The sequence below is a fragment of the Nicotiana sylvestris genome, chromosome 12 (assembly GCF_000393655.2).
Source record: "Nicotiana sylvestris chromosome 12, ASM39365v2, whole genome shotgun sequence".
Taxonomy (NCBI): Eukaryota; Viridiplantae; Streptophyta; class Magnoliopsida; order Solanales; family Solanaceae; genus Nicotiana; species Nicotiana sylvestris.
Genome location: NC_091068.1, coordinates 54,659,957 through 54,675,663, shown reverse-complemented (window position 1 = coordinate 54,675,663; position 15,707 = coordinate 54,659,957).

Below are 15,707 nucleotides of genomic sequence, written 5' to 3'. Positions count from 1 at the left end.
AAACTTGCGTAAACATTCAAGCATAGGAACGCAGAAAGACTCATGCAATACTTGAGCAAAAGACGTTTTTATTTACAATAAATATGCTAAAACGGCATCTCCGGAACACGGAGGAAGAGAAACATCTGCGCCCCCGAGGGAAGTGGATAAATCCACTGCCAGTTCGATATCCTGGGCTTCATCATTATAGCCCTCAGCATCATCACCTTTCGGTTCTCTTCAGTTACCGAGAATTCAAAACCGAAACTAGAAGAACTAGAAGTAGCAGGCCTGGCCGGAAGCCCCCTTTTAGCAGTTGACTCTAGCTCACGAGCTTTAGCGATTTTGGCATCAAAGTCAAGGACACTCGCTTTCCATCCAAGATTTTTCTCCTTATGTTGTACATAGCATGTGTTTTTCCAACAATGAGGGAAGCCGCTCGGCACTAAAGATCTCTTTTAAGCTAGCCGACCTCATCAAAGAGGTTATCTAGCGCGAATCTCATGGATTGGAGGCTGGCTTCAAAATCACGGACACTGGAGCCATAAATCTTATTACACTCTAAGGATTTCCTATATTTCTCCTCCAACCGGTCATGTTTTTCCTCGGCATCAGCAAGTTCTTTAGCCTTAGGGTTTAAGGCTACCTCTAAATTATGCAATCTTTCAGCAGAAGCAACCTCACAATTAGATGTAGTAAGGACAAGATTATGAGATTCAACCCATTTGGCCTTAGTTTCTTCATATTGTGCCCTTAATGAAACAACTTCTTGGCTAAGAGTCATTGCTTACTGTTCACTTTGTTGCAACCGAACCTGCAATTCAGCAACCTCGGCAGCTCGAGTTTCCAGTTCTGACAGGCGAGCATAAATTTGGAACTTCTCGGCCGAAAGTTGATCCCACTCGGTGGTAAGTTCCTCTTTATCACAAATCAACCTTTGAAGGCCCTCAGAGGTAAGGAAATTGGCCTGCAAAACAAGAAAGGCAAACTCAAAATACTACTAAATTAAGGACAAAATAAATGACAGAGGAAATGAAGAGTATACTGTTGCGGCGTTATGCATAGAATTGTTCGACAAGAACTCTCCCAAGAAAGCCTATATCTTTTCCCAATATTTTTCTGAAGCCAAAGGCTTCAGATAGTTAGCAAGTTCCACCGACTGAGATAGCAGATTGCACCTGGTAGAGACCAAGAGAGTAATGCTCCTCCTCCTCTGCGGATCTTCTGAGAGGGCGGTATAATATTGCCCCAAATTCCCATGAACTAGGGAATGGGGGAGAGAAAAATCCTCTTCTCGAATAGATGCGGCCGGTGGAGATGATGTAGCAGTTATTGGTGGAAGAGTTGGTGAATAATGAGATGGTATCGTAGAGTGAGAAATGGCTGTGGAAGGTGCAGTAATAGTTGGTGATTGCTCGTTAACCGAAGACAAAATAGGCCCCATACTTAGCCCTATAGTATCGGGCATGGCAGCTGGGACTCGGAAGTGTGAGTTGGTATTTTATACCATATCAAACTCCCCTACAGTACCGAGACATCATCCTCGGTTGGTGCAACTAACTTAATAGATTGGGCATTATGTTGAGTTGATAAAGATCGTCGTCCTCTATGTAGAGAAGCCCTATCACCATTGGCCTATCCATCAACATCGATCATCATGGTTTCTGGAATCGGCTCGGGCACGATGCTTTTCACCACAACTTCTAGAGATGACTCGGGGGCAGCGTTCTTCACCCTCTTATTCTTTCCCCCGATCGTGGAGGAGTGCCTTAATTTTGGTTGCTTGTTATCTGGATGGGGACTTCGAGAAGAAGCACTCGCACCAGAAGTAGGCCTGGAGATGCCTGTCTGTGTAAAAGCCTTTTGCAGCAGCCTCGCCGCGTCAGCAGGATCAGCCAAAATGTCCTCCTCAGAAACGACAACTGAGCCCCAGGGTAGACCTAAATTCAGCAAAGACAGAAATGATTAATCAATTTCCTCACATAAAAAGCAAAGACGAGACAAGTCTTAGTTACCATGATTTTTGGCCTTCCACCCGTATTTAAAGGCCAGTTTATTCCGCGTACGGGTTTCGGGCTTAGTGATGTCCAAGATTTTCTGGACCCACTGGTCCAAGCCTTCAACCCTAGTTGATATCCATCGAGTTGCTGAAATAGGAAAAAGAAAGAGGGGCAATAATGATATAAAATGATCTCTAATAAAAAAAGATTAAACAAGGAACTTACGAGTACGATTTCTTGACGCCGGAAAGGATGAATCCGTTGCCAGAATGATATCATTTGTGGAAACTACAATGAACCAATTCATCCACCCACGGTCATTGTCATCATCCATGCTAGATAGTAGAGCATGGTGGCCATGTTTTCTAAAATTTACCATTTCCCAACGGAAGATCTTGGGGGAATAGAGATTCATTAACCGAGCTAGGGTTAGTTTCTCTCCCGTTTCCTGGCACAAAACGCCAACGAGAAGCGATTGTCTTCCATACAGAAGGACTTACCTGTTCCAGGCTCGCTTAGTAGTAGACAAAAAATTCCATAATAACGAAATAGATCTCCCCGCTCAAAGAGAATGGACCCAAAGTAGAAGGATACATATAAAAATGCATGAAACCCTTCTTGAGTAAGGTTACCCGCTCCGCCAGATGGGGAGCGATAATGTCTAAATCCTGGCAATGACAATATTCCTTCACAGCAATAATACTGGAAGCACGAATGGAAGAAGTGTATCTGCCAATGGTCCATGTACGAGGGTTAGCAGAAGGAAACTTCTCTTCAAAGTCTTTGGTGGTAATCATGTTCTTTGGGACGATGGTACTCACTGTAAGGGGAGCAGCATTGTCAGTTTTTCTTTTGTTCTTTAAAAAACTAGGTTTTCTTGAAGAGGAGACCATTTCTTTTTAGCGAAAGTGTTTTTTCTCTCAAAGAATAAAGTTGAGGAAGGGTTGAAGTCGGAAGGTGAGTTGAGTAAAGAAAGTCTTAGAAAATTCAAAGTGTCATGAAATGTAAAATTAAGGAAGTACATGCGTATAATTAATGGTTTAGGCGGCTAAATCCGTGGCCATAATTACCTCAATAAACGACAAAAATTATGCTGAATTGTGGGATGACGGGTGTTCGGGGCATTAAATGCAGAGAGACGTGCGTCTAATCAACCTTTAGAAGCTTTTAGAAGAGGTTAGAGAAATTTTCGCCAAAAAGAATATTTCTACCAACTTCCCGGTGACACAAAGTTATGTCACCGGAAAGTAGAGAAACTATCTATATAGGGTAAATATACTATGTTAAGTAATTGCATAAGAGGATGACACGTGGTACCGGGGGTAGAGGATAGCTAAGACTAAAGATAATTGTTTCGTTTGCTACCGGAGAGAAAGATGCTTATAAAGATACAATAAATGCCTGCCACCTGGTGGCATTTAATGGAGAATATTCTACAATATTTAATACACTACCCGTTATAAGGAATTTCTCATTCATGATCACCGTTACACATTCTTTAATGACCCTCATAATTGACATTAAAAAAGGGTACATCTATAAATAATGAGCTTTGTTATCATTGTAAAGGAGACGACTTTTCTAGCAAACTTATTCTATAATCTACTCAAAGCTTTATACAAATTTACCTTTTTACTTTCTATTTTTATTACTGTTGTGCCCGGAAGCCTTGATCCCAAAACTACTGTTTCTATTATTTCATCTTTATCTCAAGGCTAACTTTTGCGTATTTCTTCAATTCTTTTATTATTTCAGGATCAAATTAATTCACTTGTCTAGAAACCACGTATAAATCCAACTGTACCATTTTACGATTAAATAATTCTTACTCACAAGTTTTTCATATCAGTCGAAATACAATTTCAACTTTCAAATACTTCCTCCTTTCAACTATAGCTTCAATTAATTGTCCAAACACCTATTTCTTTCACAAAAAAGAGAAAGCACAAGAAGTAAAAGAAAAAGAGGGACTCAAAAAATCAATCTATGTTCACATTATCCTATCTTTATTTGTAAGAAGGGAGAAGAAGAGAAAGGACTGAAAGAAGAGGATATGGAATACGGTGCAAAACATGGAATGTTTTTAGGGATGTACAAAAATCAAGTATAAACAAAAATTCAATTCGAAAAAGGTTAATCGATTAATAGTGTCGATAGTGGTTTCAAGCAAATTTCTCCTTCATTCTCTCTTGTCTCATTTCTTATACCAAACTTAGTGAGTTTTTCATTCGTCTTCGATTCATATCTCTATTTATCTCTCTGCTTTGGTTCCGGCTTTGTTCCAATCTTCATCTCAGCATCTCTCGGCTCAGGTAGCAATTGGTTTGTGCAAAAATTCAGAAATTATATGAATGTCACTCGACTATCCAAATCCCTAGAGAAAACCAACATTCACTCTAGGGCAATTCTTACCATAATACAATAATTATTCAAACGTTGTAACACATAGTTGCACATGAGCCATGATATCAACATGATATGTAAACCCCAAATCTCGAAGACATCAATATACATATAAGTATCCAAAAGAATAACCCACTAGTCTAGTCATCAGCCACTCGATACACATGAATACCTAAATCTCATTAGGAAATATTCCTATAAAAATTAAGAAATAACAACTGGCCACTACCAAAGTACTAGTGGGGCTCACCACTGTAGCTAAGGAATTCATGAAATCTAGTTGGACTCTCCTCCGTGTGAGGTATCTGTTGCAAAAGTGGAAAGAGCACACGTGGTCAAGGCATGAGTACAATCACACTCAATAAGTATCAATGAGAAGCCCGATAAAAGTTAGGATAAGTATTTAATTCATGACATGCATATATATTTATATTTATTTATTTCTATATAGAAGAGAGAGTGGAGGTCGACCAAGGGTAGAATAGTAACTTTATTGCTAGATTTCTTACTTCTTTCTTTTCTTTCTTTTCTTATTTGTTGCTTATTGTTCTCTGACTTTTTACCCTCTATATCTTCTTTGATTTTCTACTTCATTGCTTATTGTTGGACTGTTTATCATCTTTGCATCTTTGAGTGCTTTATGTAAGTATTCTTTTGGGAGTTTAATGGATGTTTTGAAAGAGTGTAATTGAACTCTAATATCGTAGATGGACAAAATGACTGAAAGTTTGAAGCCTATACATGAATATTGTGACTTAATACAAAAGTTCTTACTGAATGAGATCAGATCTTGATATAATTATCGGTAGGTACAATATCTTATCAATTATTTAAATTTATGGGACTACTGATAAAAATAACCCGTTCACTATGCTTCTTCGATGCTCGTTAGCCTTGATTTTCTTTTTCTTTTTCTTTATATTCAGATCTTTAATTGTTCTTTTATTTTGATTTTGATTCGGCTATGAATATGGTTTTAATTTGAGCTTTACTATCAGAGTGTGAGTTCGATAAAACGATGAGGATATATTTTGTTTCATTCTTCTTGATCTGCATGCATGTAATTTTTTGTTGATTCAAGTACACCTAATGACCTAGAAGAAGAATTTTAAGGATGATAGATGAAAGCATCCCGGGGTGCATGATTTTTTCTTTTCAAAAAGGGTTGATTTCAGGCATATGTCTCCTGATTAATTTCGTTCGTTCATGGTTTACAAAGAGAGCTAACATTTTTGTTCCTCAAAATTGTTTGTAGAGGGATCCCCTTATTTCCTTGTTGATCAAGGATTACATGGTCGTATTAGCTGCCACAAATAGTGGTTGTCTATGTACAAATATATTACTGTGTACTTAAGTATGATCCAACTCTAGTTTAGAGATGGACCAAACAAGTGAAATTTGAAGCCCAAACATGAATATTTCATGAACCAAAATCCCTCCAAGTCGTGATTGCACCAAACCCAATCCACTAGGCAAGCCAAACAACAAATAACACAACTTGAATATAAGATTATCAAAAATAAATAAATAAAATGGTTGAACTCCATACTATATCCCAAGGACTGCTAGTACAAGTCATGAGCTACTAATATTAAGAATACAACTCTTGTACAAAGAAATAATACAATATCTGGTTAAAGTTTACATAAACAAAATTATAAGTCTTAAACTACCATGAACAAGTGGTAACTTGAATCTGGATCAAAACTACAACTTCAATGCCAACCTTCGTCATCCACAACGACTCAGCTCCAAGATCTGTATGCAAGGTGCAAAAGTATAGTATAAATAGCCGACTCCATGTACTCAGTAATTATGCTGACTAACCTCGGTGAAGTAGTGACGAGGTTTCACGTCAAGTATACTCACTTTACATAACTTGTACAACTCGATAACATATATATATATATATATATATATATATATATATATATATATATATCACATATCAACGATACCAAAATCTAAGCCTGAAGTCTATATAAGGCCATCTGTGCAGATAGAGAAGATATGCACAAGCATTGTAACCCACACACATTTTAATATATATAGAAGATACGCATTTGATATCAAGTAACTGTTAGTAATTGCATATAGAGGAGATATGCATGAATAAACAAGTCAAGTTACGTGGACGAACAAATATAAAAGATATGCACCATGAGTCACTTCGTCAAGTAAAATAGCGTATAGAGAAGATGTGCATAAATGATATGTATATATTCCAATCCTAGCATATAAAGAAGATATATGGTAAAAATCATATATATATATATATATATATATATCCAAGGAGCTTACAAATAGAGAAGATATGCAAAGCTCAAGCACTGATCAGTTACCTTATACCACGTCAATCAGAAACTCATCAATTTCTCATGACCTATGTGTACGCCATCAAGAGAACCATGAGAGGGAGACCCTAGAGGGATAGATCCTTATCGCATGTTGCAGGATAACTCACGTGCCAATAATAACAATTCCATGGACAACTCATGTGTTGTATGGACAATTCATATGCTACACGGACAACTCATATGTCATAATCAATGCACCATAAGGACAATTCATGTGCCATAATTATAACACCGCATGAATAACTCATGTGTTGTCAATCCATTCCATCACACACAAAGCATATACAAGAATACATGTATGTAATCAAAGGAATTTCAACTCACATATTCATGGATTAAGGAAAATAGCATTTCAAAGTGTATGCATGTGCAAAGTGTACAACTGTAGTGCGGGTATAACAAACAATAACAAGCCTCATGTTCAAATAGGGAATTCATGTCTGCACATGGTCTCTAGCATGATTCAAGAAGTTCACGCAATCATATATATATATATATATATATATATATATAAACATGATAACATGACGTATAGTATTCAAAATAAGGCATGATACAGCCTAAGGACCACTATGGTTATAAATCCTACATAGTACCCTGAATATACGCCTGTCACCTCGTATATACATCGCTTCTCACACATTCCAATTGGACAAATATGGTCATATCCCAAGGGTTATTCCCTCACAACAAGATTAGGAGAGATAGTTACCTCATCCGAGATAGACTTCAACCTCAAATAGCATAAAAACCTCGCTCTAGCCCTCCAATCATACAAATCCAAGCCAATTATCAACCATGAAAGTCAAACAATGCCATAGAAACGATCCCAATCCATAAGGATTTAATTTTTAAAGAATTTCCAAAAAGTCAATAAAAGTTAAGCCATGACCGCGTGCTCGAAATCCAAAATCAATACTAAATCTCAATGACAGCATAACTACCCGAGTCCAAATATGTTATTTGATTCCATAACTGAGTGCAAATAGATACTCAAATCCTAAAAATATACTCTCTTAAAGTGTAAGAAAAAATCCCAAATTTCATCTCAAAATTCCATGATTTTAGATATAGAAATTCATGGTATATGATCAAATTCAAGTAAAAATCCACTTACCCTCAGAATATATGTGAAATTCATCTTCAAATTTGCCTTGGTCTGTGTCACAATCCAAAACCAACCCGTCGTGATAGCGTATATCATATAACTAAGCAAGCCAACTACTCAGACATTTCCAACATTTTAAATCTTTAAAATATGTGGAAATAGTTAACTAAAGGAAAAAATCTTTTAAAAACAGGATAGGAAGTCATAACTCAATACATAATCTCTCCCAAAATCGGGATGTCACCAAGTACATGAGCATCTACATAAGGTTATAGTCTGATACAATGTCTAAAAAATAAAACTGAAAGATAAAATGAAAGATACGGGAGGAGAGTCAAGGTCTGTAAATGTAAAGCAGATACCTCGATGATCTCCGAAGGTCCGGACTCCGCAACTCAGCAATCGCCGTGACCGGAAGCACCTGAATCTACACACGAGGTGCAAGGTGTATCATGAGTATAACTAACTTAATAAGTAACAAATCTAACCTTTAGACTGAAAGTAGTGACGAACTTAGCAGGTACGGTTCATTATAGAAATGACAGTATAGAAATGTAGGCATGTTTGCAAGTTCATCGGATAAAAACTCAATACCACTAAAATGAGTCAACTCTGAATGATATGAGGGATATGAGATTTCTATATCTACATGCAACTATGCATGTTGTATGTGATGCACTACAATAGAAGCCTCGCGTACTCATACTCTCAGAGTACTCAATCACTTAGTACTATATATGGACAATCCAGCCCAGGGAAGATCTATCCCAAATATATAGATACATTAACTAACGGTCAGTCAATCAGTACTGTATAAGGCCAATCTAGCCCAGGGAAAATCCATCCCCAAATATAAATCAACTACGCTCACTGTGGGTGTGCAGACTCCGGAGGGGCTCCTTCAGCCCAAGCGCTATAACAAGCCAGATCCATGCATAAATAAATAAAAACATGCTGCGGCGTGCAACCCGATCCCATAAATATCACTCATAATTAGGCCCCCGGCTCACTTAGTCATCGATCTCTCCAGTCCCCCGAGCTCACAATATTCATACTAAGCAGCCCTAATCAATGATACGTGATATGCCAATACAGAATAACATAGACTAAGATGTGATATGAAATGATAAATAAGACTGAGTACATAACTAGATTTTAACAAATAAGTCAACAACAAAGAACGACCAGTATGGGTCCCAATAGTACCAACATATAGCCTAAACATGATTCCTAGCATGAATCACAACTCAAGTGCTCTAACACATAGAGTACAACAAGAATGTTCAAATAAAATGGCTAAATCAAAATTTCTACGGTTCACGCCCACATGTCTGTCATTTAGCATGCGCGTCACCTCAACATATATCACATAACATGAAATTCGGGGTTTCATACTCTCAGATCCAAGTTTAGAAGTATTACTTACCTCAAGTTATGCAAATCCCTACTCCGACAAGCCCTTGCCTTGCGAAACATCCTCTAAATGCCTAAACTATTGCCACAAACAGTTCGATACAATCAATACGAGCTAAAGGAATCAATTCCATGAGAAAATACTAAGCTCTTAATCAAAAGTCAAAAAATCAACTCAAAAATTGGTCCCCGGGCCCATGTCTCAAAATCTGATAAAAGTCATAAAATCCTAAAGCACACTCAACCATGAGTCCAACCATACCAAATTTTACCAAAATCCGATACCAAATCATCACTCAAATTCCAAAGTTAAACTCTCCAAATCTCTAGCCTCAAAACCCTAAAATTACACCTTAAAACCACACAATCTAGGTGGGAAATTCGATGGGGAAACATAATTAATGAATAAATTTCACCACAAGTGACTTACCTCAAGAAACCCCTCAAAATCCTACTCAAAAATCGCCTTAGACTGAGTTTGCAAAGTCCAAAATGAGAGAAATCATGAAACGCTCGAATTTAATGTTTTATGCAGGGATTCGCACCTGCGCTCTACTTGACCGCATCTGCGGTCCCACTTCTGTGGATTTTCCTTGCTTAGGTGAACCAGGACCCCAACCCACCTCCGTTTTTGTGATCACTCATACGCAGATGCGCATCTGCACCAGCGGATTTACTTCTGCACCTGCGCCTCTAGGCTTCCTCTCCCATACGCACAACTGCAACGCTGCTCCGCATTCGCAACCTCATAGGTGCAGGAAATCCTTCGCACCTGCGGAATTCCCTAGTTCAAGCCAACCTCACTTTTGCGCCACTCCAACCGCACCTACGATATCGCACTTGTGGCCAAACCCTTGCAGGTGCGATCATACCATAAGACTCCTAGATTCAGCAGTCCTCTACGTCTCATTTTCGAACCGTAAACAATTTGGAATCAACCCATGTTGGCCCAAGTACAAGTGATGTTTTGAAGACTGACAAAAGAACTCAGACATGGACCAGGTCCATCTTGTGAAGCACAGTCATGATCAACCCAAACATGTGAGATGCACGTGAAGGAGATAAATCTAACTTATCAGAAGTCATATCTCCTGTTCTGATCGAAAAGGTTGCATATTGGACAAGGAGAGAAAGACTCATTTCACGAAGAGAACACAGTTTATGAAGAAGATAGTGTTAGAGTATGAGATCAACTAGAACTCTTCTAAGATAGAAGAGTAGCATTTGAATTCCAGTCAATCTCTAATTACTAACCCATCAAATATCAATGTTGTTATCTTTTACAGATAATGCACATAAGCAAAAGTTAAACTTAAATTGAGAGCAAAAGAGCAAGGCGATTTTTCAAGCAATTTATGTGTGATTCAAGCGTGCAATCCTGAAGCTACTTGAACAAGATAGAAGAACCAGTTCCAAGTGACTATCTTTTATTCTAGTTCAATTATAGTAGGTGATTTTACATTGTACCTTTCAGCTTTTATAGAAGCAATTGTATTAGGTACCTAGAGTATTCAAGTTAGAGTTAACTTTAAGTTGTCACAACAGTTGAGGCTGTGTGCCACAACGGGATTAGAGTTAATCCTAGGTTTACAAAAGAGTTTTTGTAAATGCAGCTTTTGGCTCAATGATTTTAATGGAAGTTTGGGAAAATCCTACTAAGTAGTAAGTCGTGGTTTTTTCAGCTTTTGAGCCAGGTGTTTTCCACGTAAAAATCTCTGTATTCTTTATTTTCTTTACTTATTATTCCGCAAACAGTAGTAGTTGGAACACATAGAAGAACCAGGTACTTCTATAGTCTAGTTAAGCGAAAATAGGGTACCACACAAATCACCTCCCCTCTTGTATGGTATTGACGTATAAAACATCAATTGGTATCAGAGCCGATTATCCTTGAAGAGGTTAACACCTTAGGAAAAGATCAAGATGAGTGCACCACTTAGAAACTAGGAAGGGCAATCCACTGCTAGGCCCCCACTCTTTAATGGTCAGTACTATTCTTGGTGGAAAAATAGGATGAGAGATCACATCATAAGAGAATACTATGAACTTTGGGACGTAGTCATTGATGGTCCCTGGCTACTACAAAGAAGAATGTTGAAGGAGTGGACGTGCCAAAGACAAGAGCTGATTGCACTGCTGAAGACTTGAAGAAATGGGAGAAGAATGCTAAGGCCAAGAAATGGCTTGTGTGTGGACTGGGTCTAGACGAGTACAACAGGATTCAAAGTTGTACCACTGCTAAAGAGATATGGGACACTTTACAAGTGGCTCATGAAGGAACTCATCAAGTAAAGAGATCAAGAGGAACACTGCTATATTCTCATTATGAGAATTTCACTATGAAGGAAGGAGAAACTATCTAGGAGATGTACAGAAGGTTCACAACACTAACAAATGAACTTAAATCTCTTGGGAGAATTATCCTTGAGGAAGACAAGATTGAGAAAATCTTGACAAAGGTCTTACCAGTAACTTGGGAAAGCAAAATCACAGCTATTCAGGAATCAAAGAACATTGTTACTCTCAAGTTGGATGAACTGATTGGAAATCTCACTGCCTATGAACTAAGAAGGCAAACTATGAAAATGGATTCACCCAAGAAGGAAAAGAGTCTAGCTCTTTGAATAGTTAAAGGTGCAGATCTAGAGGATGATGAAATGGCCATGATCACAAGTGATTTCAAAAAGTACCTAATGAGAGGAAAGGGTTATTCAAGAGGTATAACCTTTAAAAAACCAAGGGCTCATGAGAAATAGACCAACGAGGGTTGCTACAAATGTGGCAAGACTGATCACATGATCAAGAACTGTCCTTAGTGGGAAATTGAATGGAAGAAGGAAAGGGCTGAACGAAGGAACAAGAAGAAGGAACAGGTTCAACCCAAAAGCAACAAAGGATCAACAAAGGCTACGGTTGCTGCTTGGGGAGAAACATCAGATAAGGATTCAAAAGATGAAGCTGGAGATGAACAAGAACTTATGGCCATCGGAGAATCAGATGATGAACAAGAGGTAAGTGTGATTCATCTCAAAGACAAGATTAAATTTCTGTCTAAAGAAAGGTTATCTGAAATTTTGCTAGACTTCATAGATGAGTCTGAGGTAATTAAAAATGAGAAGGAACAACTGTCTAGGGAGTGTGTGATCTTAAAAGCCAAGTGCAAAAATATAGAATCTAGGGCTAATGAGAGTGATAGTAAAAATTTTGAGGTTGCCTGGGTTCAAGAGAAAAGGCCAGTCAAAAATGAATGTAATGCAAAAAAAAAGGCCAGTCAAAAGAACAAAACCTTTGTTCAAGAGAAAAATAGGTTGCCTGGGTGGGCCAAAAGGAATTTAATTTACCCATTTGCCTATAGAAAGGGACCCAAACTAGTTTAGATTCCTAAGACTAACCCCTGATTTCTTTTTACAGGTCCAAGTGAAAGGAAGTAGCCAAATATGGTACATGGATGCTCAAAACATATGACTGGAAGCAAGAACCAGTTCCTTTTACTTGAGGAATTAAAAGGAGGTAATGTCTCCTTTGGAAATGGGAAGAAAGGTGAGATTATTAGGGTTGGAAAGGTAGGTAAGACAGACTCACATTCCATTGAGAATGTCTACTTGATAGATGGCTTGAAATATAGCCTAATCAATGTATCACAACTGTGTGACAGAGATTATTAATCAATGCTTTGTGATTAATCTTACCACTGACAAGATTGTTTTGCAGGGAAACAGAGTTAACAATATTTATATTATAGATTTGTCCACTCTTTCAGAAAATGAACTCACTTGCTTGAGTGTGTTGGACAATGATCCCCTCCTGTGGCACAAAAGACTTGGTCATGCAAGTCTAATCAACTCAACAAATTAGTCTCCAAGGTCTTGGTGATAGGGTTACTTAGCATCAAGTTCAAGGAAGACAAAGTTTGTGAGGCCTGTGCAAGGGGGAAACAGGTAAGATCATCCTTTAAAAAAAAGAAAATGGTAAGCACAACCGGGACGATAGAACTAATGCATATGGATCTCTATGGTCCAATGAGAACATTGAGCAGAGGTGGTAAGAAATTTGTGATGGTACTTGTTGATGATTACTCTAGGTTTACCTGGGTACTATTCTTCACATCTAAGGATGAAGCATTTGACATGTGTTACTGCCTTTGTTAGAAAAACTCAGAAATAACTAGGTAATCAACTTGCATCAATCAGGTCTGATCATGGAACAGAATTTGAAAATGCTAAGTTTGCTGAATTTTGTGATGAGCATGGTATAGATCATAATTTTTCTGCCCGTAGGACTCCTCAACAAAATGGAGTAGTTGAAAGAAAGAATAGGACTCTTGAAGATATGGCTAGGTCTATGATTCTTTTTAGTAAACTGCCCCATAGCTTCTGGGCAGAGGCTGTAAATACTGCATGTTACATCATTAATAGATGCATGACTAGACCTCTTGTAGAGAAGACTTCTTATGAGTTACTTAAAGGGAGAAAACCAAATATATCCCATCTTAGGGCATTTGGATGCAAGTGCTTTATGCACAATAATGGAAAGGACTCCCTAGGTAAGTTTGATCCCATAAGTGATGAGGGAGTATTATTGGGATATTCTTCACATAGCAAAGCTTATAAAGTGTTCAATAAAAGAACTTTGTGTGTAGAATAAAGTGTACATGTAGTTTTTGATGAAACTAACATTCTTTCTGAGATACAGGAACATGAGGATGAAGCTATTGGGCTGGTAAAAGATTTGAGTGAAGTCTCAGCTCAAGCTAAAGTTGCACCAAAAGAAGGAACATGTGATAGACTAGGTTCTTCTATCCAGGGCAACCTGACAGAGGGAACTAAACCAAGAGGAACTGAAACCAATCCCTTAAAGGAACTTGTTCATAACCCTGTTCCTCAACAATAGAACATAGGAGAAACATCAAGCAGAAATCAGTTGGTTGTGAAACCTCACAAGTATCAAAGTTCTCATCCCATTGAGAACATAATCACTGATCCAACCTCTGGAGTTAAAACTAGATCACAATTAAAGAATCTGTGCGCTTTTGATGCTTTCCTATCTCTTATTGAACCTAAAATGTTTTTGAGGCTTTGAAGGATGTAGATTGGGTAAATGCAATGCAATATGAACTCAATCAGTTTGAGAGAAGTCAAGTTTGGCATCTAGTTCCAAGACCCAAGGACAGATCAGTAATTGGCACTAAATGGGTCTTTAGAAACAAGCTTGATGAAGATGGAACAGTTACAAGAAACAAGGCAAGACTGGTGGTCCAAGGTTATAGTCAAGAGGAGGGCATAGATTATGATGAGACCTTTGCTCCAGTTGCAAGACTGGAGGCAATAAGACTCCTCATAGCCTTTGCAACACACATGGAATTCACTCTTCATCAGATAGATGTCAAAAGTACCTTTCTAAATGGCTACCTAAAAGAAGAAGTGTTTGTTAAACAACCTCCGGGGTTTGAGAGCAAGGAGTGTCCAGAACATGTGTACAAATTAGACAAGGCTCTTTATAGACTCAAGCAGGCTCCTAGAGCATGGTACGAATGATTGTCCAAATTCCTGCTTGAACATGGCTACAAAAGAGGTAAAATTGATAGTACTCTATTTCTGAGGGAAAAAGGTAAGGATCTTCTTGTGGTACAAATATATGTTGATGACATAATTTTTGGGGCAACCACTGACAAACTAAGTAAGGATTTTGCCAAATTAATGGGGAGTGAGTTTGAAATAAGTATGATGGGTGAGATTAACTTTTTCTCAGGTTTACAGATCAAACAAAACCCAAATAGAACCAATATCCATCAGCAGAAATATGCGAAAGAGTTGATTAAAAAGTTTAAAATAGATGAATCAAAGGAAATAAAAACTCCCATTGCAATAACTACTAAATTAGACATAGATGAACCTGGTTCATCTGTTGATTAGAAGTTGTATAGGGGATGATTGGTTCACTTTTGTATCTTACTACCAGCAGACCTAACATAGTTTTCAGTGTAGGGCTTTGTGCTCGTTTTCAGGCAAATCCAAAGAAATCTCACTTGACTGCTGTTAAGAGGATACTGAGATATTTGAAAGGCACTACTGATCTGTGTCTTTGGTACCCTAAAGGTAGTAATTTCAATCTAATAGGGTATGCTGATGCTAACTATGCAGGTTTCCTTGTGGATATGAAGAACACCTCAGGTATGGCTCATTTTCTTGGTTCATGTCTTGTGTCATGGGCCACTAAAAAGCAGAATTCAGTGGCCTTATCCACTGCTAAGGCTGAATATATTGTTGCTGCCTCTTGTTGTGCTCAATTGTTGTGGATCAAACATCAACTGATAGATTTTGGCATTGAAGTTGGTTGCATTCCTATCTTCTGTGATAACACTAGTGCTATAAGTATGACAAAGAACCCTGTTCATCATAAGAGGACTAAGCACATAGATGTTAGACATCACTTCTTAAGAGATAATTA